At 62.9% G+C, this 23,095-nt stretch overlaps 1 long non-coding RNA gene across 1 annotated transcript in view; it reads left to right on the forward strand.

The window, feature by feature from the left end:
• Positions 1–23,095, forward strand: part of LOC131817800 (uncharacterized) — a 167,977-nt gene extending 144,882 nt beyond the window's left edge. Inside the window, exon 4 of the long non-coding RNA XR_009348583.1 lies at positions 22,896–23,095. This is a non-coding gene — a long non-coding RNA (uncharacterized LOC131817800). The remainder of the gene's footprint in view (positions 1–22,895) is intronic.

Genomic DNA, 23,095 nt, shown 5'->3' on the forward strand with positions numbered 1-23,095 from the left:
TTCGCCATAACCACAGTGGCCCTGGGAGGCCGGAACACTGTGCCCTTGTGGGGGTGAGGACACTCATCTCAGGGTGTGTGTGCCCTGGGCCCGAGGCCACTCTGACTGGAAGCCAACTCAAACCCTCACCCATTCCCCTCCGGGCGCCGGGGGCTGAGTCCGCAGACTCGTGAGGCCGAACCCCGAGCGACTGCTGCGTCAGGAATCTACCGGGGAACTCGGTCACCAAGACGGAGAGCCTGCTGTGTGCCAAGGGTTTCGTGCAGGTTATCGGTGGGCTCGTGGACAGGCTCATGGGGGCCTCACTGGGCGGGTGCCCACGAGTGAAGACTTCTGTCTGCCGGGAACGTCGACACAGGAGGCTGCCGACATTCAGGGAAGTGAGGGACACAGCTTGCTGGGCTCGGGTCTGCCGTGGAACACAGGCGGACGCTTTCCTCTGCTCATTCCGGCAGGATCCACCAGCCAGGCCCCGGCATAAGGAACCAAGCCCAGCCAGGGCAGGGCATCCTGCCCCAGAGAAGCTGTTCTCACTCAGGCAGCACGGGCTGCCCATGCATGATCTGCTCACCTCTGTCAGATCCAGGGTCAAGGCCCCGCAGCTGACTTTGGCTCAGGCTGCCCTGGGCAGGGCCAGCATTGCCCGGACTCCTTGCACCCTGGCTTCCAAACGGGGTCATCTGCGTGGGGACTGAGTGTCTCCACACGGTTTGCTTGGCTCAGTCCACAGAGGGAGCCGGCCATCTCCAGGACGGAGGTGGTCAGAGGGTGTCCAAGATGTCACCGCTGGGAGCAAGGCAGGTCCTCCACCGGTGACTGACTCGCGTTGATTTGATGCCACATCAGCTCCCTGACCGTCTTCAGATCGCAGGCTTGGAGGCATGTGAATGAGCCAGAGAAGACCCCCAACTGAAATTGCCGCTGGACCCCAAGCACCTCTGAAGGGCCAGCCATGGAAAAGCCCTAGGATGCGGCCCCACCCCCTGCGAACCACGTGGGCATCCCTGTCAGTATGCCTGGAAACGTCGGGACCCTCCCTGCGTTCGAATGTTCTGTCAGCAAACCTGAGCTGCTCCTACGTGCCGGGCAGCCAAGAGAGGCTAAAGACACCAACACACGAGACAGCCCCTTCCTTCCTGGCGCTCACTGTCTAGCGGGAAGCCACCTAGGGCACCGCTGTCAACAGCAGAGACAGAGAGGACAGCTCTCTGAGAGGTCACCCCTGAGCAGACCCGGCTGAGGTAAAGGAAAAGCCACGTGAACAGCTGGGAGGAATGTTCCAGGAGGAGGAGGAGCAGTGCAAAGGCCCTGCGGCCAGATCATGCTCCACATGGCTGCGGGGGGACAGGGGTCCCGCAAGGCTCCTGTGGAGCGAAGGCAATGGAGGGGTGGCCCCAGGCCTGCCCCTCCTGGGCGTCATCCCAAAAGAGTAAGTGAAGAGAAGCAACATCATCCTGGGGACCAGAAATTTCCCAACCACCTCAGTGGCCACCCACACGGGGGCCGTCGAAGAGAGGATGGCGCGTCAGCTCCGAAGACCGTCGTGCACGTTTTGTAACCTTGAGGAAAGTGCACATGATATAACGTTTTAAAAAAACGTTTTTTAATGCGGCTCCGAATTCGGTCTCCAGCCGAGATGAAGGCCTGAGAACTGTTGGCGCGGTCTGGGGAGGGGTGGTGTGGGGGGAGGCAGTTCTTTTTTCCTTTTTCAAATTTTATATAATGCGGTTGCTGTCTTATTTTTATGATTTAAAAAAAAAATTAAGGGGAAAAATGTGTTCAAACCAAACCAATGGCAGAGCGAGGGGAGGCAATGAGAAATGTTGGTTTCCCTTCCTCATGATACCAACCCCCCCGGTCCCCCCACACACCGAAGTTTCGGGTTTTCTCACCACGGCCTTCTGGGGCACAGCTGGCGCAGGGAATGCCGCGCTTAGCCCCGAAGGGCCACAGGCATTCCTCGGGATCAGAGAGACCTGCCCCTGACCACAGCTAGGTTTCTAGAACAAGGCCAAGCGGGGGAGGGCACACGACCTCCCAGGACAGCTGGAACAACCATTCCCCAAATACCTCCCCAGCTGCTGCCCAATATCCCCCCGCGTGAGACTCCAGAGAGCACCAGGACTTTCCTCCAGACCCCCGTGGACAGCCCGCCCGTCCCTCATGCCTGTAGCCAGTGTCGGGCCAGCCTGGCGTCCAGGCTCACTGCCTCCGACCAGGAGGGGTCGGACAGCCCCCAGCCACTCTACAGTTGTCCCCAGGCTCACAGGCAAATCAGACGCAGGTGCCCTCCGTGCAGGGCGAGAGGCCTCCAGCCCCTGCTTCCTCCTCTCCCTCCTCTTCCAAATCTCTCTCCTTCCCAGGCACCCCCCCACCCCCACCGAGCTGCCTGCTGTTTCCTGAACGACACGGAGCCGTCCGGACTGAGGGTAGCCTCCGCCTGCCCAGCTCTGGGCCAAACCCTTGACACCCAGCTCAGATGTCCCTTCTTCTAAGCAGCCCTCCCCGACCTCCCCACATCCCGGTGTGGATTAGGAGCCCGTGAGGCTTCTCCTGCCCGCCCCAGCGCCCACCCTGACAAGCCAGGTCGGGGGAGCTGCTTCCTGGCCTCCCCGTGCCGACACACACCCCTGGGGGTGTCAGAACAGAGGCCACGGTGCATCAATGAGCCAAGGTTGGACAATCATTGGAGAAAGGGGGCAGGATGAGGGGGAGAGAGAAGAAGAGCTCAGGGGAGCCTGGCACAGACGAGGTGCCCAAGACCGCAGGGGTGCCTGGGGCACCCCGAGAAAGCCGCGGTGTCACGGGCTGGGCTGCGGCGGCCAGCTCAGGCTTGGCAGGGAGGGACCAGGCAAGCCCTGCCCCAGCCCCCAGTTACCAGGAGCCGCTTCGCCTTCTGAGTCGTGGGACCTGATGCTCGCCAGCAAGGGAAGGGCGGGCATTTGCTGAGGGAGCCCGGGGAGGGGCAATGTCCTGTGCCAAGGGACCCCCGGGCCTGAACAGGGCCATGTGCAGAGACACAGAGACTGGGACTCCTCAAGCAGCCCCCGCACTCGGGCCTCCACGGGGTGAGGGTCTTGGCTTTTTTTCTCCCAAATGGGACTAGAAAATAAACTGCGTCCTGTTGTTATTTTTGTAAAAACCTCGTGACAAAAATGAAGTCAGAGCAGGGGGAAAACCATTACCGGGACCAAACCCACAACTGGACCCCTTTCCACACCCGCCCTTAGAAGGTGCAAATTTCGAAGAGAACTTTCAGCGGGGGTTCGCGGCCGCACGTTCGGATCCCCAGGGGGAGGGATCCCCTTGGGTGTGAGCGTCCAGGTGCTGCAAGACAAGGGCCGAAGACACGGGGCGCTCAGGCTGGACCCCGCAGGCCCGGGCGGGGAGAAGGGCTGTGCGGATGGGCTTCAGGGCCGCTCCCCAGGGAGACCCCCAGAGGCTCTGGAGGGGACGGACAGCACCCGAGGAGCCCAGAGCTCTCACGTGCTTGCTTCCCGAGCCCTGCTAGAAGCTTCTGAGGAGGAGCCCCCAGGAGACAGGAAAAGGGAGATGGGAGAGAGAGTCTCCCGTGACGCGCCCCCCATCTGTCCGCGGCCCTCGCCAGTGACACAGAGACCTGGGTTCGGGGCTCAATGCACCACGCTCTGTGCATGTCCCCCTTGGGGCTCTGAGTCCCGTGTCCACACAGAGGGGGATGAGCTCCAGGGTCTGTGTCCAAAGACCCTCCCAGCCCCGAGACTCCAGTTCCTTCGAAGCTGGGGGGTGCGAATGCACATCATCTCCAGTGGAAACAGCCCCTCACTGAGGATTTCTTTCCACGATGTCAGCTCGCTCCCTCCACACCCCGCGTCTCACCCAAAATGCTGAGTGAACCTTGACCCCTGAGCTTTCACTCCCAAGCCCACACCCAGCGGGCCCACGGGCAGAACAGCGGTCATCAAAGAGGCAAGGGCTTCTAACTAGTGAACCTCCGAAATGGAAAACGGCAGCCCCTCGTGTGGGTCCTGGAGCCTCACCGGTTTCTTACTGTTACCCCCCTGCATGCTCCCAGCTGGGCTCGGCTCAACACGCGAGGGGCTGATTAGATGAACAGAAACTGGCTCGGGAAGGGAGCGGCGGGTTTGGGGCGGGAGCCCATCTGTGCGGGGGGGCGGGGGGGGCTGGGAATGCGCGCGGGGGCGGGGGGACTGTGGTTTCCGCACCTGCTCGGGCTGCGGGAACAGGACGAGCCCTGGGTCATGGAGACCGAAAATGCAGAAGTACACGGCCCTGGGTCAGGCCTGTGGGGGCTGCAGGTCGCTGAGGGGGGTCCCCTGGCCTCCACATGAAGGGGTCTCACCGGAGCCCTCACACGCTGTGTGGTCCTAGGGAAACCGCTCCATCCGTAAGAGCCTCAGTCTCTCCACCTGTGTACGGGAGCACCAAGTCGATGAGCAGGCCGTGGAGTGGTGGGCCGTGCCCCCCCAGAGACACCCACGCCCCAGCTCCCGGCATCTGCGGCGGGTCCGTTTACACGGCAGAGGGGGACTGCGGTGGGAGAGGGCGTTCAGCTCGCTCATCAGCTGACCCCCGACGGAGCGGGTAGTGTGGATCACCCAGCTGGTCCACTTTCACCATAGGGTCCCAAAAGCAGAAGCGGGAGTCGGTGGTGCCGGTCAGGGGGACACCACCTGCCCTGCGGGTCCGGAGGGCGAGGGAGGAGACACCATTGGGCGATGCTGCATTTCCAGGAGCTGGAAACACCGGGAAGGGGGTTCTCCCCCCAGAGCCTCCAGGAGCCACGCGCTCCGTCCCCACCTCCCGTGAGCCCCGGGAGGCCCGTGCCAGACTTCGAGCCCCGCAACTGTGAGAGGACACATCTGCACGTTCTCAGCCGCCCGGCCCATGTGCGCAGGACCGCGGCCCCAACGCGCTCTTCACATACTTGGCGGGGTGGTGGGTGTCAAGGCAACAGACGCACGCACCGCCGGGGAGGCGCAGGAACGGAGGAGCGTGGCCAGGGTCACTCCCTTACTGAGGGATGGCGCCTGCCCTTGACCCCCCGACACCCAGCCCGCGTCCTGCCCCTGGCGCGGGCACGTGGAAGTCCTCCGCGTCCTGTGGGCTGGGAGCAGACCGCGCAGGGCTCGTGGGGGCCACGGCCTTGTGAGCCTCCATGATTATCAGGTGCCGAGCTCAGCCCTCTGACTGCTTTAGCCAGCGTGTCTGTCCGTAATTAGTCACGGCGGCTTCTCAGCCTCTGATCCGTAGCCACGCACACGTGTGCCGGAGTCTGCAGAGGGAACTCCTGGGCGGGCTCCCTGGCTCCCCCAGAGTCCATGGCCCACCAAGCAGGAGGCCACGCATTAGCATCCCCTGGTTTCTGCCCTTGGTAAATGCTCTCCCACAAGACACAATGTCTCCCAAAACAGACATAGGGGCCCCAGACCCCTTGTTTGAAGTTGAACAGAGTTTCAAAGTACCCTAGTTTTTTCCATACATTTTAGATATCCTGGAACACATTAAAGGCTCTGAGAAGTCTTGCAGCACTGCAGCCTAGTGCTTCCCAAACTTGAAAGTGCAGGGAACCCTTATCTTCCATGACCCCCAGGAAACTCATGTAAATAAAGTTCATAAGAAAATCCTTTAGAAAACATGGCTTATTTCTTGCAAATGAACCAGCTGAGGTTCTGCACACACGGGCTGCACACACCCTGGTCTCCCTCTGCAGATGCCCCCCTGGCCGGGAAACCCGCCCTCACTCCCGGGAGAGGTAAGATCCCTGCAGCATCTCTACTGGCTTGTCCCTGGTTTTCCAGCTCCTTCCACACCATGAGGGTCACAGACTCCTCGGGTCCCGCTCGCTCTGTCTCCAGCCCTGAAAGCGGGCTGTGTCTGTTTCTCAGTCCTGGTGCGTCTGGGGCTCCTAGAGCCGGGCTCAGCCCACGGTGCGCACTCGGTACACGTGAGGCCCCTGCAGTGTCGTGATTCTTACAAGCGTCCCCAAGACTCAAAGGCATTAGAAACCCCAGGTCCAAAGGATGCCTGGAAGCATTCACCCTAAAAACAAAGTATTCATGAGAGGTTGGGGTGACCCCAAGAGGCACAGGATTTGGGGGCTGAGGACATCTTGGGCACATCTTCAGGCTGGCGACAGCTGTGTGTAACTGCAATGGCCCGAAGGCCACCCTGTTGTGCCCCTCGGCCTGGCGTGCTGAGCTGCTCCACCATAAGGCGGTCAGCAGGCGTCCGCGGGCGCGGGAAGAAGCAGGAGCACGTTCTGTGCACGGTTCTCCCCGGTCTCCTGCATGTTTACAGTGATTTCCCGACATGTTTAAGTGGCTGAATCAGACCCCCGTCCTGGGGGAGCAGGATTCAAGGACTCCTGGTCCCAGCCCCACTCGGCGAACGTGGACTTCGCACATATGAGCACCCTGGGGGGGGCATCCAGGTGCTCGGTCCCTGCAGCCCCCCCGGGAGGGGGTCCTGGTCGCGTGCCCATCACGCCCACCGTGTGGACCGGGCCTACCGAGAGCAGCTGCTCACCAGCCCGGCCAGGCCGCCGGCCCCGGACCCGGGGCGTCTGTCCGACCCGGAGCGTCAGCCGGCCAGACCCCAGCGCCGCTCTCGGCCCAGGCGTCAGTTGCGGGGTGCAGGGGGGGTGTCTGTTCCCAGGGGCTCTAATTCGGTCTCGGCCGCACGTGTGGCCCACAGCACCTGGACTGACTTCTGACGGGAGGCGCCTCGAAACCTCAGCAGGCCGTGTCGCAACCGTGCGGCCCACCACACGCCCGGCTGGCAGCAGCCCAGGAAGACCCGGCCTCGGGCGCTGGCCCAGGTGCCCTGAAGGGGCCGGGCTGCCCAGCGTGGGGGTGGGAGAGATAGGTGAGGTCCTGAAACCAGACCCCCTGGGCCGGTTCCCCTTCCGCCGCCAGCGAAACGTGGGACTTCCACTACCGATTCCTCCCCGGGCGCCCCTGGTTCCTTCGGCAGGACGCCCGGATCGCGCACCTTCCGTCCTCAACTTCGCGTTTTCACTTTTCTTATCAGAAAGGGACATGACTAATCCCGCGAGCCAGGCCCCTCGTTGGCGTGGAACCGCCTTGATGGTCAGGGTTCCCAAAACCTCACCCATGTCCCGCCTGTGTGTCAAGGTAGGAGCGTGAGCCGAAACGAAATTCAGAATGAGAAGAGCCGAAATAGAAATGGGAAGATCAGGATGGGAGAGGGTCCTGAGGCCCCAGGGCCGCTGCTGGCACGCTGGCCGGACTCTGTCCGCAGAGCCCCTCTCGGTGGCCGCACGGGGGGACGGCACCGTCCCCGAAACCGACCCCACATCCGAACCCCACAGACCCGGCTCCAGCTACAGGCCCCTACCCGATGCAAAATTGCTTGGCCTAAGCCTCGGTTTTCCCGTCTGTAAGATGGGCAATGGGACCACCCACCCCACCAGGCTAGAGCTAAGTGCATTTGCCCTTAAATCGGGACTATTTATTCTAACAGTAGCTACGGCTTATGGCTTGATGAGCTGCTGCTCATAAACAACACGGCCCGGCACTCCCAGCACTCGGACATCCGGCCCCCATTGTGCTCTGGGCACTGTGTCCCGTTTCCTTATGCAATCGGTGCAGTGACCCGGGGGTGGGTCTCATTATTCCCATTTCAGAAATGGGGAGGCCGAGGTAATCCGGGCAAGTGGATCCAAGCTTGGGGCCGCTGCTGACTGAGGGTCCATCTTCAGGACGAAGAGCCAGCATGGACCCCCCGCCAAGAGAGGGGCCTGGAGCTGAAGCTCTGGGAGCCCCGGGGTGCTGGGGCCGCTGAGCTGGGGCCCCCATGCTGGGTAGCCCAGTTCCCGGCCGTGACCTCTGCCACACGCTCTCACCCTCTAGGGCAAAGCGCTCTGTCAGCCTGGGGCCTCGGGGGAGGAGGAAGGAGGGGGACGGAGGGGGACGGAGGCCCCAAGCAGAGGTGGGGGCGGGACCGTGAGGCCGAGCGAGGAACGTGGGAGGGAGGCCAGACAGGTGTGTGAGCAGCAGAGGGTGGGAGATGGGGACCGACCCCATAGAAGTCAGGTTCTAGAACATTCTCTCTGGCTCTTCTGTGGGTGATGGGGCAGAGCAGGGACCCCAGACACCAGCCGAGAGGCTGTCCTGACTTAATGACGGAATCTCTGGCCGCCACGTCAGACGGCGCGTCTCCAAGTTCCGACAGGGCCTTGCGCGGGGAGTCGCGGCACTGGATTTGTGCGGCTGCGCGACGACTCCGCTGCCGGGGAGGCAGCAGATCAGGAGCGTGGTCAGTGTCGCCGGGAGAAGTCTGCCCCCCCGCGGCATCCAGGCCAGAGCGGTTGCTGGCTGGGAGGGAGCCAGGTGGCCAGGGTGCCTCAGGTCACGTGGTGGCCGCTTTCACATGGCGGCAGAGGAGGTCCTGGCCAAGCATCGCCTTAACAGGTGGCCAATGACGTCACTCTTTCCCGCCTGGTGACCCAGCAGCACGACCCACCAGGTTTGAGCACCAACAAAGGAGTTTCTCCTAAACTGGGGCACTTTCCCCAGCCCCCGCCGAGCAGCCACTGCGGCCCCCGTCCCCTTACCCTGCGATGCCCTGTGTCTCCTTGCCTGGCGGCTCTCTCCAGCCCCCCGCCACCTCTCCGCTGCCGTGCCCCTGGGATCAGCACGTGTGTGTGTGTGTGTGTGTGTGTTCACACCTGTCACCCCACGGTAACCCGGAGCTGGGGTGCCCGCTGGACCACCCCCGGGTTAGAGACAAGGAAGATGAGCCACAGAGCTCATGAGGTCAGAGCCAGGCTCGCAGCACGTGCCCCGCAGCCGCCCCCCGACCGTGACCCCGGCAACAGGCTGGGCTGACCTCGGGACAGTCACAGCCAGGTCACTGCCAGCCCCGGCCCCAGACTCCCTGTGAGACTTTCCCTCGGGGGCTCTGGTGCCCCCCGCCCCGCCCACTGCAGCTCCAGAAGTCACTGCTTCGCTAGAGGAAGCTTCTCTTTTCACACTTTAGACTCAAGGTTTAAAAATAAAGAAAAATAAAACTGGTTCAAAATTAGCACAAGACTCGCTACAAAGAACACAAGACACAGTTTCCTGTGCGCGTGTTTTTTCTTCAGTTTTTTTAAGACTTCCAGAAAAGTTTCCTCTGCAAAACGGAGACCAAAAAGGCAAAAAATGCAAATGTGCTGGTCCCACCTTGAACCATCATCTGTACCTAGGCCAGGGCGGGCAGAGAGACTCAGGAGAGAGCTAGCCAAGTCCCAGAGGCTCTGCCAGCGAGGGCCTTGAACTGTGAGCAGTCGCCGAGTCTCTCTGAGCTCCAGGGGGGCAGGGCCGAGTCCTCGAGCCTGTGGCCTGAGCCCAGCACCACCTTGATGGAGGGGGTGGGTGGGTGGGAGGCGGGGGAGATGATAAGTGGAGGGAGCGGTGACCCCTGGAGGAGGGGCGGAGGCTGGTGCGTGGGGTGAGGGGGGCAGGTGAGTGGCTGGTGGACGGACAGACGGACGAGTGACAGGTGGAGGACGGAGAGCAGGCGGATGAGAGGCTGGAAGACGGGCGCGTGGCGGACAGGTGGCGGGTAGCTAGGTGTCGAGGAAAGAGTGAGCGAATGAATAGTCGTGATAAAACTCCATCACGGGGGCTCCTGAGTGGCTCAGTGGGTTAAGCCTCTGCCTTTAGCTCAGGTCATGAGGAGCCTGCTTCCTCCTCTGCCTGCCTCTCTGCCTACTTGAGATCTCTCTCTCTGTGTCAAATAAATAAAATCTTTAAAAAAACCTCCATCACCTACGGACGCACCAGCGGAACCAGCCTGAGTGGAAACCTAGCCAGACACTAGTGTCTTCAGACCTGGGACTCACACAGGCCCACACCTGGAGATGACCCCCAGCCCCCACCGCCCCCAAGGCACGGAGGTGCTCCTGCAGGGAGTTCCTGTGCCTCGGAGCCGAGCGAGTACGTGCCGTCTGCGCGCGCAGGGCCCCGTGTGAGAAGAGAGTGTGGTTCTCGGCGAGGCTCCGACGGCTGGCCGGGGGGACAGGAGCTTCTGTGGGGCTCGGGAGGAGCCCAGACAGATGTGTGGGACAGCAAGGAGGCAAGAATCCTCTGAGCAGAGAACAAACTTCACTCCAGAAACCCCCACCGTGCACCACCAACTCTGTGGAAAGGAGTGAGTTCCCCGCTGCTTCAAGTATTCAAGCCAGGAATGGCCAGTGGTGGCAGATTACAGTGACCTTCCTCCCCCGCGGGTCGGGGCCCGACTCATCTGCTTCAGTCCGGAGGGCCTTGTGCCTGTCGCCTGCAGTAGGAAAGGCAGAGGGGACCCTGTGGCCCTGTCCAGGCCTCAGCGGGCAGCTTCCTCTTACTGTCCCCCGGACACCTACCCTGAACGTGCCTGAGCCACCAAGCAGGAAGTCCCTCTGCCATCCTGGAGAGGCCACGTGAAGAGGTCCTGGGGCCACAGCAGGACAGTGGGCCCCCAGACTCCGCTCTCCCGCATCCCCGTCTGAGAAGCGCCCTCCGGAGCAGCTCCTGGGCCAGCTGGTCCCCGAGGAAGGAACCAGCCACTGAGCCTGGCCTGAGCTCCCAACCCACAGTTACCGTCAAAATGAAGCAGTTCGTGTTCTGCACCACCAAGCCCTGGATCAGCCGGCTTGACAGCCCTGGATCGGGGGGGACACTGGCTGTGGGCCAGGCCACAGGGGGAGTGAAGGGGCCACGTGGTCCACGGGACACCATGCTGCTGCGTGGTACTGCCGCAACAGCATCGGGCCCTTCAAGGCTCACACACTGTGGTTTGATAAAACCCAGACTGGTAAGTCTGGGGCAGACATAAAATGGGAAATCCCAAGTTACTGACTCAACAATTTCACCTCCTCTCTGGCCTGCCCTCGGAGGGGAGAGGAGAAGGAAAAGTCAGCTGTGGGAGCTCCGCCGGTGAAACCTGTCCTTCCGCTGCTGAGACAGCAAAGACCATGGCTCCAGTGTTTGCCCCTTTCCTCCTGCAGACGAGTGTGGAGCCGAGGGTGCGTGCTTCATGATACAGGCTCGGCGGACGCAGCAGCGAACACAGAGCTAGTCCTATCCTCTTTGAACGTAGTGTCTGGTGGGGGAGACATGCTGATCAAACAGAAACTCGCACACACAAAAATGCAGGTGTGTGTTGTGGCAACCGTCCTCATTTGGAGGCTGGCCAGCGAAGGTTTTCCCAAGGAGGTGGCCTGGAACCTGGAACCTAAAGGAAGCAGGAGTTAGCCAGTCCAGGAAGAAAGAGGAGCAGGTTCCAGGCAGAGGAAATGGTGTGTGCAAAGGCCCTGGGGCAGAAGGATGGGGCTTGCTGGAGGAAATCACTGGAGCTTGGTTGGCAAGAGCAGCACAGAGACAGGGCTCAAGGGGGTGCTGGACCCGCACACTTGGGATTCTGCAGAGCACACGAAGGGTGCCGGTCCTTTTCCTGAGAGCAATCAGGAGCCATGGGGACAGGCTGATGGGGCAGAGGCCATGCTCCTTGGCTTTTGAGAAGATCACAGAGATCAACTTTCCAATGAGGACCTTGAATAACTGCTAAACAGAAGACGTCTTGTCACGTCCCCAGGCAGACCTGGTGATAGGGGCTGCTTCCCCAGCTCTTCCCAGCTACCTCGAGAAAGACCCCTCGTGCAGCGGGGCCCGTTTCTGCCAGAGTGTGGAAAGGGGTTCCCGGTGGGGTAGCCTGTCGGATGCTCCCTCAGCCAGGCGCCCCGGAGCAGCAGCCACAGCGAGGAGACAGCTGATAGGACAGGTGGAAAGGCCCCCTTGGATCTGGGGTCCTCCTGCCACAGCCCGTAACTCCGGTCTCACTGCGACAATCCCAAACCACGGGGCAGTCTACGGAACGCCTGGCCAGCGCTCCCCAGAGCCGTCGAGGCAAGTCTGAGGAACCACCACAGCCCACAGGAGCCTGGGTGACGAAGCCAGCGTGGGGTCCTGGACCAGAGAAGGACGTCAGGAGAAAGCCATGAAACCGGAGAAGGCACGGACTTAGCTAATGGCAACGAATCAATGCCGGTCCGTGTTTATGCCAGAGCCCCACACTGAGGGCAGGAGCTAGTCAAAGGGAGAGTAGGTGTGGGGTGAAGGGGAGCCCCCACCCTATCTCTGTAATTTCTCCATCAGTCTAGGATGGCCCTTAAAAATAAAGTTGTTTGTTTTATTCGGATGCCCAGGCCCCATCTTGAGAGCCTGAGCGGGGCACGGGATTGATCTTTGGCGGGGGACGCGCGGCCCTGCTCCGCGCTTGGGCCGTCCTGATGTAGGAAGGACCCACGGAGACTGTGAGTGACCAGCGCTCAGGGCACTGCGGTCCGGAGCCCGGCCCTGGGGACGGAGGTGGGGCTGGATATGCTCCGAGGTCCGTGTCAGCCGTGGGAGGCCACGAGGTTCGGGAGCCCGATGCCAGCGTGCGGAATGCGTCCTTGGCGTTGTGGTGTCTAGGTTCTAGGCTCTGAGTTGGCAGAGAGCGGGGGAGGGGGGCCTCACGAGCGGCTGCCACGTCTGACCCGTGTGGCACGTCCTGCTTTGGTCTTACGATACATTCCACAGCGGGCACCAAGGCCAGTCCGGCTAAGTGCGACAACCCTGCGTTCCAACAGCTGCGCCGGTGGTTAGGAGGCCGCGTGAGAGCGATGGCGGTGACAGTGATGTCCCAGGTGGCCGTGCAGCCGACTGGAAATGCCCCAGAGATGCGAACGGTCGTCCGTGAGCCCAAGAGCTGCACGAGACGGGGGCCTGTTGGATGCGCGGGTGTAGACCCAGGCGTGGCGCGTGGCCGGTCAGTGAGCTCCTGTGGGATTGTTAAATAACTCACCAGTTACCCGCCAGAGAAAGCGTCGAGTGCGGGCAGGAGCGAGGGGAGGAAGGCAGGTGAAGGCGTGTTTCTTGGAACCTGGGGGAGTTTTGCCTGGTCCGGGGCCGGGGGTGGGGGCAGGGAGGCAGGATAAGGCCGCCGGCCCCTCCCCAGGGCCCGTGGTGCGCCAGCTCCTGCGGCAAAGAGCAAACAAGGCTGCGGAGGGAATTAAGGTGACTGACCAGGGGACCTCAGAGTAGACAGTGTCCTGACTCGAGCCCCAGGAGCCCCGATACCGACCTCCGCCCCCAGACAGTAGGAGAATCCGCCGCGTCACGTCGCCCTGAGCCGCTCCGCTTGCGGTAACAGCGCTGTGGCTGCCGCTGGAGACGGGGCAGGAAGGCCAGGCCCTTGTTCGGCTCCACCGCGATGGGACCGGGGACGGCAGGAGCGCTCTAGACGTTTCTGGGCACGCAGTGGGGGAGGGGCATACCGCAGCCGTCACTCCCTTGACCAGTGGATTCGCGGTCATCAGAGGCTTTTCATCGGCAGGGCCTGAGTCACAAAGTCCAGGGTTCAGAAGCGGGGCGCCCAGAGGACACCCCACATCCCCCGGTCTGTGTCCCCACTGACCCCACACTTCCCATCAACGCCGCTGAGCAAAGCTGTCCTGGAGGGAGAGGCCGGTTCTCTCTCTCTCACCCGGTCGGTGTGGATGGGACTCCGCTGGCGTCGTTGGAGAGTGCGCGTCCCCGGTTTGGGCACCCGCCTTCCGAGCCCCGGTGCTGCTGAGGGACGCTCCCGTCCAGAGCGGGGGCTGGAAGATGCTGGAGTTTGCTTTCCAGGCCCCCTTGCGGCGGGGCCGGCCTCGAAACCAGCAAACGAGCCACGAGAAGCGAGGGGCTTCCTGGCCTCCGGCCCCTGCCTCCTCCCGGCCCGGCCGTCCCGTCGGCAAGTCCTCTCTGGCTTAGCGCGAGCGCCGGGTGCCTTCTGCTCACAGTCCCCCTGCGGCCTGAGCCCCGTGAGCGGGGCTGTCCTTCCTGTGTGTCCCGTGAGGACACGCCAAGGGTCCGGGGCCGTCGGGGCCGCACCATCCTCCTCAGAGGCCCGCCCGCCGGGCCACCCTCTCCCGGGGATCGGGGGGTTGGCCAGGCCTGGCATCATTACCACCGACTGTAGCTGATCTGCGTGGAAAGTGCCCAGACCTGGCGAGGCAGAATGAGAGAAGCCAGCGGAGGGATGCCTGTCTCCCGGGAGCAGCAGAGGGGCCACCCTGGGCAGGCGGGGCGGTGCTCCCTGTGGGGACAGCCGACAGCGCCTGTCTTTGCACGGGGTACACCCCTCCCCCGCAGCCACACCGGGATCCGGGCTATGCCGGAGAGCAGGGTGAAGCCCGGAGGGACCATTCCCATAAGTGGCAGGGACACGAGGGTGCAGAGTCCTAGGGCTTCTCCAGCGGGGGTGGGGAGGAGCGGAGAGGGGACCAGTCGGGTCTGTGCGTCGGGGTGCTTGGGCCGCAAGGAGCAAACTCCCTAGAAACCAGCCTGGCCCTCCCCGACACCTGCCCTCCGCGTCACCCACGGGCAGCAAGAGGGAGGCACGGTTCCGTCACCCCCGGCCCCAGCCTCAAGCCGAGGAAGGAGTGAGGAGACTTCTCCCGGAAGCCCAGCAGCACTGCCCCTGACCCTGGCCAGCTGCCAGGCCAGTTCCGGTCTGTCCCCCAGACTTGGGCGATGTGCCGACATCACCGAGTCTCGGTCTCTTCACCCGAGCGATGGCAGTAATGTTTGCTGCTTGGGAGGGGCAGGGGGAGGGGCCGTCCTCAACACATGCGAGCCCCTTCCTAAGCCGCTGACACCCTGTCGTCCAAAGGACACACAGCTCCTCCCCTACGCGCCACGTGCCCCGCGGAGCCTCCGCTGGCACTGGCACAGCCCGCGAGCCGAAATTCTGCCGTCCGTTTCCCCCAGACTTGGGAAGCTCGCTCAGGCCCTCGGTCATGCTGCCCGTTCAGCAGGTGTCCCGGCCGCGAGAGGACACCCTCCGCTGACTGGTTCAGGGTGCGAACACAGCCTCCGCACGAGGGGGACAGTGCGAGGGCAAATTCTAGAACATTCCGGATGCTTCCAGATTGCAGACCCATTCGTGCAGCCATTCCTTTGGTGGCTCCTTCATGCTACACCCTGGGACGCCTGTGACATCCGTGCCGGGGAGCAGTTTCGGGCGCCCAGCCAGCAACGGTCAGTCGAGTCTCCACAGTGAACACAGGCTTCTTAAAGCCTCCTTGACCTGTTCGAAGTGCTCCTGTCTGAAATGAAACAAATCGTGAGCCTCGTTTAGAAATAATCCTTCCCTCCCACACACACACTCCACGACGGGCCTCCAGTGTTGTTCAGATTTTCCAACTAAGAATTTCCTTTCCGCCGAGCCCAGGAACCCGGAGGAAGCTAAGGCAAACCTGTCTCGAGGGCCCTGCGTTCACCGCGGTTTGGGGTGGAAATACAGTCTTTGCTGCGACTGCATCATGGTTGAATTTCACACCAGAGAAAGGAAGGACTGACTTTAACCTCAAAACGAGGAAGACCGTAGCAGCCACACACAAGAGCCGGCACCAGAACCAGCAGCCGCCGTGGCCGGGGGTCCGGGAGCGTGTGGCGGTCGTCCCCGAGGACAGCTGGAAGGTGGGCCCCCTACGCTGGCCACGCAGGACCTGCCACGGAGGGAATGGCAGAGGACGGAGTGCCCGTGAGGACAGGCTGGCAGCGGCGAGCCAGGAGGAAGTGGCTTTTGTGAGCCGTCGCCCTCACAGCAGGCCGAGAAGCAGAAATCTAACCACACGGGGGTACAGAGCTATTTTCAACCTTGGGGTTTTTACCCCAAGTCCCCAAAGCACGGGGGCAGCCCAGCTCCCGTGTGACCCCGTCAGGGCGCTGGACCCACGGGAAAGGGCAGAAGAGAAGGCAGGTCTGAGAAGCACAGGGCTAAGGGCACGTGGGGCAGCCGGTCTCTGCCGTGGACGCTGGGCCGCAAGGCCACGCTGGGCCCGGGCTTCCCGTCTGCTCACGCAGGCCTGTGTCTGTCTCTGGCTGGGGCACAGACCACATCCCTAGCGGCTGAAAACACACCTTCGTCCTCTTACGTGCTCTGACCACAGACATAGGTTCCGGCGGTCCGACGTCCGCTGTGGGTCTCACGGGCTCAAGCAAGGTGTCGGCAGGACTGGTTCCTTCTGGAGGCCCCAGGAACAATGTTCTCTCCCCTTCTCCAGCTTCTACAGGCCCCACAGTCCTTGGTCCGTGGCTCCTTCCCATCTTCGAAGCCAGCAGAGTGGCACAGTCCCGTCTCTCTGACTGACTGCCCCCCACTTCCAGAACGCTGTGGGGACACCAGGCCCACTGGCCCCTCCAGGAACCCCTGCCCATCTCCAGGTCCTTAACTCAGCCTTACCCACAAAGCACTTCTGCCACGAAGGGCGCATCCCCCCAAGTTCGCCCTGAGCTCTCACATACGGACGTGGAGGGGGCGTGCCCCGTCTGCCTCACCTTCCTTCCCTCTGGAACCTTCAAAGATCCCGCTGAGGGAGACGAGGCTTCTACTAACCTCACTATTGACTACAGTGGTGCCTGATGTTCACGGCGGCCTGCCTTCCCCACGACCGTGCTGACCCCCACTGCCTGCCTGCGCCCCCTCAAGGAAGGCCAGGTCCCCGCCTGTCCACAGGGCCCTAAGTCAGGCTCGGGGCAGGCAATGCCAACTGGCCTGTCTACGTTCATTCGAGAGCAGAGCCGGGTCCTTGACCCCGAGACCTGCCACGGCCCCAGCCCTGGGCCACCTTGACGCACGGCTGCTCTCGCGTCTGAGACAGAAACCACACTCCCCCTGCCGAGTCAGAACAGACCCAAGTCTTGAAAATCAAGCTGCTCAGCCCCGAGGGCTCTCATTCGTGGCTGCTGGGGACACGGAATGTCCAGCCACTGTGGAAGGCTGTTGACCGCCTTCTCACACATCAGCGTAGCCCGCGGCCCTGGATCCCACGTGGCCCCCACAGGAGCCGAGAACAAAGGTCCACGCCAACACCTGCACAGGCCGGGGCAGCTCCGCTCGTGGCCGCCAGCGGGATGACGACCAGAGCAGCCCGGAGGCCCAGGTCTCACGGAGACGCCGTCCGAGCCACTGAATGGGGACAGAGTCCCCGCTGCCACGGGGTCCTGGCCGCCTCTCCCACCCTTGCCGTCCTGACCCTCAGTGTCGTCACCTCCCAGAGCACAGCCCTCCTGCCCTGTGCCCGCGTCCCGTGCGGCCCCGAGAGTGGGTCAGTGGAGGACAGAAGCACAGGCTCGCGCAGAAATGCGGGAGGCTGTGTGACATGTGCCCGGGGACACGGAGACCCCAGCTCAGACATGCGGGTGCGCAAATCATGGCACACACACGGTGCCGTCCGCGACGGCCAGAGCCCGCAGCCGCACCGAGAGCCTGACCGCGGGAGGAGGCGGGAGTCGTGGTGTGCTCGCTGCCCAGAAGGCGAGCCCCAGGGACACACGCGCGCCGGGCCTGCGACGGGACTGTGCGGTCACACACACAAGAAGCCTCGGCGTGGAACTCGAGCGTGTGACTCCCAGGCGTGTGTGCGGGGCGGAGGGGTAGTAAAGGTACAGAGAACAGGGGGAGGAGGTCGCCCGCGGCGCCCGGACAGCACCCCCTGCGGCCACCCGCGTCCCCCGTCCGTGGGGCAGGGCAGGGTGGTGGTGGGTGCCGCCGAGGTCAGAGGCGACGGCCAGCGCAGGTACCCCAGGCTCGTGGTGCCGTGTACCTGGTGCCTGCCCCAAGCACCTTCTCTCTCTGGCTTCCCACCCGTCTGCCCCAGGAGGAAACTGAGTCACATGGCCACCGACGTGGCGGAGGGGGCAGGGCCTGAGCTCCGGCGCCGACGGGTCTGCAGGTCTGAGACGGAGGGAAGTGATCCCAGCCAGCCTCCCACTCAGGAAGCGAAAGGCACACTTTAGGGAATCACCTTGAGTTTCAGGATGGCGTGGGTCCCACACCTTCTCCTCGAAACTTCCCAGCAATGGGCTCTTGAGTAAACCGTGTCCTGGCGGCGGCGTTCACCGGGCCACACAGCTGTTGCAATCCGTCGCCGTCCCCGTGCAGGGGGACCCTGGTGTGGCCCCCCCCAGACCTCCAGAGGGGCCCCCGCCTGCTGCCTCCAGCAAGCCCAGGCTCCAGCCTGAGACGCCTCCCGACCAGCTTCCGTCCGCCCTGTCTGTCAGGGCCCGGCCAGCCTCCCCGCCACCGCGTGCCCCATTTCTGTGCTCGAGCCCCCAGGGCCTGTGTCCTGGGCTGGCACGGGGATCCCAGGCTGCCTCCAACCCGGGAAGCACATTTCACCCCAGGCCCCCCCAGCAGCGAACACTTGCTTGCACGCTGGGAACTTTGCACGGGGGCCACGTGCTGGAGAGCGAATAGAACAAAGCAGACGCTGTCCCTCCTTTCTGAAGATGAGGGTCTCCCCCAGGGCTGCCCTTGGCACGGCTGACATTTGGGGATGGAGGAGTCTAGCTGTTGGCAGGAAGGCTGTCCCGTGCATTGGAGGGTGGGAGCAGCACCTGCCCCTAGCCTCTAGCCCCCGGACGCCAGCAGCCCCCACCTCTGCTGTCGGGACAGCCAGGAATACCTGCGCGTCCCGGGGCCGAGCCCCTGACCAGTGAGGACGGCAGGGCCGCGCATGCATACCCTAATGTGAGAGGCTTCTCAGACCCCGACTCCCGCAGCCCTGGGAGGACCAAGTGGCCCCAGCTCTCACTTAGAGGGGGCGTAGCCACAGTTCCCTTCCTGCTCCCCCGCCAGTGCGTGGGGTGGCTTGGAGAAGAGAGGCGTGTCGGGGACACGCGCAGCCGTCAGGACCCTCTCCGCCCAGGGACACGGAAACTCGGAAAGGTGGATTCCTTTGCACAAAGAGGATGCTAGTGATCAAGCGAGCAGCACCCTGGGGAGACCGGCCGAGGGTCCCTCTCTCCGGTGTAGCCGGGTCAAAGGCGAGCTCTGCAAAGCTGAGATCGAGGACCAGACAGTGATGTTTTCTGCTCTGGGGGCCATGCGGTCTCTGTTGGAACCGGTCGCCTTGGTCGCCATGGGACCCGAGCAGCCACAGAGCCAGTGTTCACAAGGGCGCATCTCCGGGTTCCAATGAAGCCTGACACGGACAGGCAGCGGGCCGGGTTTGCCAGATCAGCTGACACCTGGTCTCAGGGAAGAGAGCAGGGGCCAGGACTGGTGGGACAGAGCTGTCACCACCCAAGGAGGAGACCCCCAGAGGACCAGGAAGAGGGGATGGTTCCTAGCGCCCAAGGACAGTCACGTGCATGGCCTCGGGAGCGACCCGGCTGACTCAGGGAGATGCAGGCAGAGGAATGGGGTGACACACCAGGCCTCTCTCTTCCCTCCCTCCGACTCCTGCTAGGGCTCCCACTGGCTGATAAGGCCAGAAGCCAGAGGGTAGGGGCCCTGCTAGCACTCCCTGGAGGTCCACTTCCCGGGAAGCCGGCAGGTGGGCACTGGGGGAGAGACCGTTTTGGGACTCCCTGGGCTCCCCCGTCCGATTCCACACACGCTGCCCCGAGCAGTCCACCAAACTGCCCGCACCACCTGCCCACAGGGAGAGGCCGGCCCCAGCCGCCACCTGGGGTGCCAGGCCGAGCCTAACCCATGTGCGTGGATGACCTCAGGCCAGCCTCACTGCGATCCCCCAGGGCAGGGCTGGTACCCACAGCAGCCATGTGAAGGAGGAGCGACAGACCGCACAGAACCAAGGATCCTGACGTTCTGAGGAGGGAAGTCCTTTGCCTGGCGTCTCCCAGCTGATCAGCACCCCTGGTAGGAATCGAACCCTCGGCGGGGGTAGCTGCCCTGTGCAGGTGCACCTGGCTGGGAACCAGGTGCTTTTCCCACCTCCACCCCTCCCTCCGCCTCTCCTTTCCCGTCCTCCCCCGGCCTGACCCACCACCCAGTCCCAGGCTCCTGGCCTCCGCCCCGTGGCCTTGTCTGACCCAGTGATGCAACAGCCCAGCCAGCCTTGCAGTTGAAATATTCCGAAATGTACAGTAGACCAGGCCATCTGCTTCCTGCAAGCCTGGCCTCCGGCCCCGGCGGGACCCCGAGCCAGCATGCAGGGCGGCAGAGCAACAGACCCTGTGTTCTGGGCTCAGGATTTCTAACTGGCCCCGATTGCTCAATGCTTGTTTGGGACGGGGGAGCAGCGAGGTCAGAAGGAAGCCGCCCGCAGGTGCTCCAGGAAGGAAATTGCTGGACGGAGGCTGGCTTCTGGGGCTGCCTAGCGCACCCTGGTTCTTGCCCCGCAGAAGCTCCCCAAGGAAACAGCAGAGTCCCTCCGTCTTGCCCTTCTCAGAACCATGTTTATTTTCCACATTCTTTAGTCTCTCCAGGTCCCTTGGGTCCCGTGCACGGACCGGGGGGTGGATGCGTGTGTGACACAAGCCTGGAGCCGGGGCCGTCCCAGGATTGTCCCCCCTCACTCCCCAACGAGGAAACCCAGCAATTTCAGGTCAGCTCAGATCCCCTCTGTTCACGGCGGAGAACCCTGACGTCCGTCTGCACGTCTAGCCCGTCCCGGCACTCGTGAAAAGCCTTCCGGTCCCCGGGCCTGCACCACACGCTGCTCGAACTCCCGGCGCCCAGGGCTGGCACTTGCTGTCCATTCCTGGGCACCACCCCTCCCCCCGCCTCTGTACACATCAACTGAGTCCCCCTCCAGCAAGAAACATGGCATCCAGGAAGGGAGGGCAGGTGAACCTGAGCTTCCAAGTAGAGCGCTGGCCCGGGACGGCCAGGGTGGGGGGGGACGTCTGGGAAGGCCGTTCCAGGAGCGCCAGTGCCGCCCCCTCACCCCGCGGGAACCTCTGCTGCCCTGTCCCTCGTCCCGGACAGCAAGGAGGCGAAGGAAAGGGAGTGAATGTGTCCTGAGCCCCTACTGTGTGCCAGGCAGCTTGGAAGACCCACCGCGGGAGCCCTCCCACGCTCGCGCGCACCCCGCGAAGTTCACCCCTTGGCCTCCCGCTCTGCAGGCACCGACCGCGCCCCCCCCCCGCCCCGCGCGCCGGACCCTCGTTCCGGCCAGTCCTCGCCTGCACCCAAGAGCAGATCGTGAGTCAGAACTGGCAGCAGAGGCAACAGCTGCGTTACAGTTGTTGCCTTGTTTGTGTAATTGTGGCATAGTTTTAGCCACTATAGAATCACTGAATAACTACTCTATAAAGTTAATTCTAATGAGAAATACAGAATCAGATAAACATATAAACGATTTATCACATCGCTTAGTAATCAGCAAATAACTGCGTATAATTATCGTCGATGTAAACGATATAGGTTATTTCTTAGACCTAGTCAGTCTAAGGCTTAGCAAACTTAATACTAAGGTAACTGAACTGCGTGAGTGATGGGTACAACATGCCGCTGTTGGGACTCACGCGGCCAGGGTCTGGTAAGCCCCCCACCCTCACAGGGCGTGATGTCCTTACCTCATACAGAGGAGACTGAGCGACAGAGTTTAGGTGATTTTCTCTCGGAAGCACAGCTAGGAGCCCCGAGCCGGAAGCTGAGCCTGGGCGGTCCGGCACATGCGCCCTCCTGAGAGGTGACCGTGCTCCGTGGAGCTCCCAGTGCCCCCAGCACGACCCCTCATCCTTCCTGCTGCGGTCATGCCGCCGACCCCCCGGCAGCCGGCCCTTGCGGGGGCACTGAGGGCCTCTCGGGCTGCCGGAGCCCCATCTTCCTGCGCAAAAGACCCGGGAAGAAAGTACCAGGCCCCCGCGGCCCCTGGGAGCACCGGTTAGCGGGCAAGGCCGCGGTAGGCGCACTCGGGTTTGGCTCCCTTCCCTGGGGCCGGCCTTGAGGGCTCCTGTGCCTGGCCATGCCCGGCCCCACAGAAACCATTCCCGACGGCCTGTTCCCTTCTCTGTTTGGGCAGAGCCCTCACGTCGGGGTGACATCGAGGATGGTGGCCCAGCCTCGCTCTGAGCGGTAAGGAGCAGAAGGAAGTGAGGGGCCGGGGGACACGCCACGTCAGGCTCTCGCCCTCACCGACAAGCTCCCTGCACCCCCATCCTCCCGTCGGGTGGGGACAGGCTCACATGGTAACCCCCAGCGTCAGGCCCTTTCTGGGGATGAGCATCCCCAAAGGAAGGGCCACGGTCTGAAGAAGGTGAGTGTCCATGTCAGGCTCCCACGGGGGACAAGGGGAAGGTCCACCCGTCAGGCTCAAGGAGCCAGAGCTTCTGGGGAGGGGGCAGAGCTCGGTTTCTACAAAGTACAGGCAGGTTGGTAGCCAAGAACGTGCTTCTGCCCTGCCCCCCAGCATGGCTGCCAGCTCCTTGACACGCCTGTCATCGAGAGGTGGGGACCCCCTCAGCCTGGGACGTCGCATGTGGCCCCAGCTACGCCGAGGCCCCAGATATGTGGATCTAAAGGCCTCCGGGCGATCCCACCCCCCGGGGCACTGAGGTCACCCTCCGCCGTGTGAGTCTTCCCGGTGGACACGGCAGACTGTGGAACGGGAAAGCCAACACCGCCGCGTCCTGTCTGAAGTCCGGCCCACCAAGTCCACGAGCAGAGTGAAAGGTCCGGTGGACAGTACTGGGAGGGGCGGTCACCGCGTTCCGGCAGCCTCTGTCGGGGTGGAACAGCGCCCAAGCAGACAGAAATGCCCACCCTGCCCTCCGGCCGCCTGCAGCTGGGCGAGCTGGGCGAGCTGGGTGAGCTGGGCGAGGCACCACGCAGCCACGGACAACTTGCAAGGAAAGTTTGGAAAATGCTGGATCCAATGTGTCTTACATGAGCGAGAACTTGAATGCGCCCGTGTCCATGAGGACGTTTGAGATGCTGAGCAGGGGTCACCGCGCTGACCGCTTCCCCTCCTGTCAGCAGGACAGCCGTGCTTTCCACGGAGAAGCCAGCCCTCCTCCTGCCTCAGCCCACTGGGCTGCAAACATTACAGCCGTTAGCTATAGACCATTTCTTAGAATTTCTGACTATTTCTAAGTAACTGAGTTGCTAAACTTTCTCTTGTACAGAATCTGAATCACACACGGATCACTTCTTCCTGGTTCCCACCACGGCTGCTGTGTGGAAAGTAGTTGTCCCCGGGCGCGAGGACTCCCCTACGACCCCGGGCCCAGCAGATCCTGGGGACACTCACCCGGGGCCTCGGCCTCTGCTGCCATCCGGTCGTTACAAAGGAAAACCAGGATTTCCCACCCCAGACGGATTTTGC

Source organism: Mustela lutreola, chromosome 16, assembly GCF_030435805.1.
Source record: "Mustela lutreola isolate mMusLut2 chromosome 16, mMusLut2.pri, whole genome shotgun sequence".
In the NCBI taxonomy this organism is placed as follows: Eukaryota; Metazoa; Chordata; class Mammalia; order Carnivora; family Mustelidae; genus Mustela; species Mustela lutreola.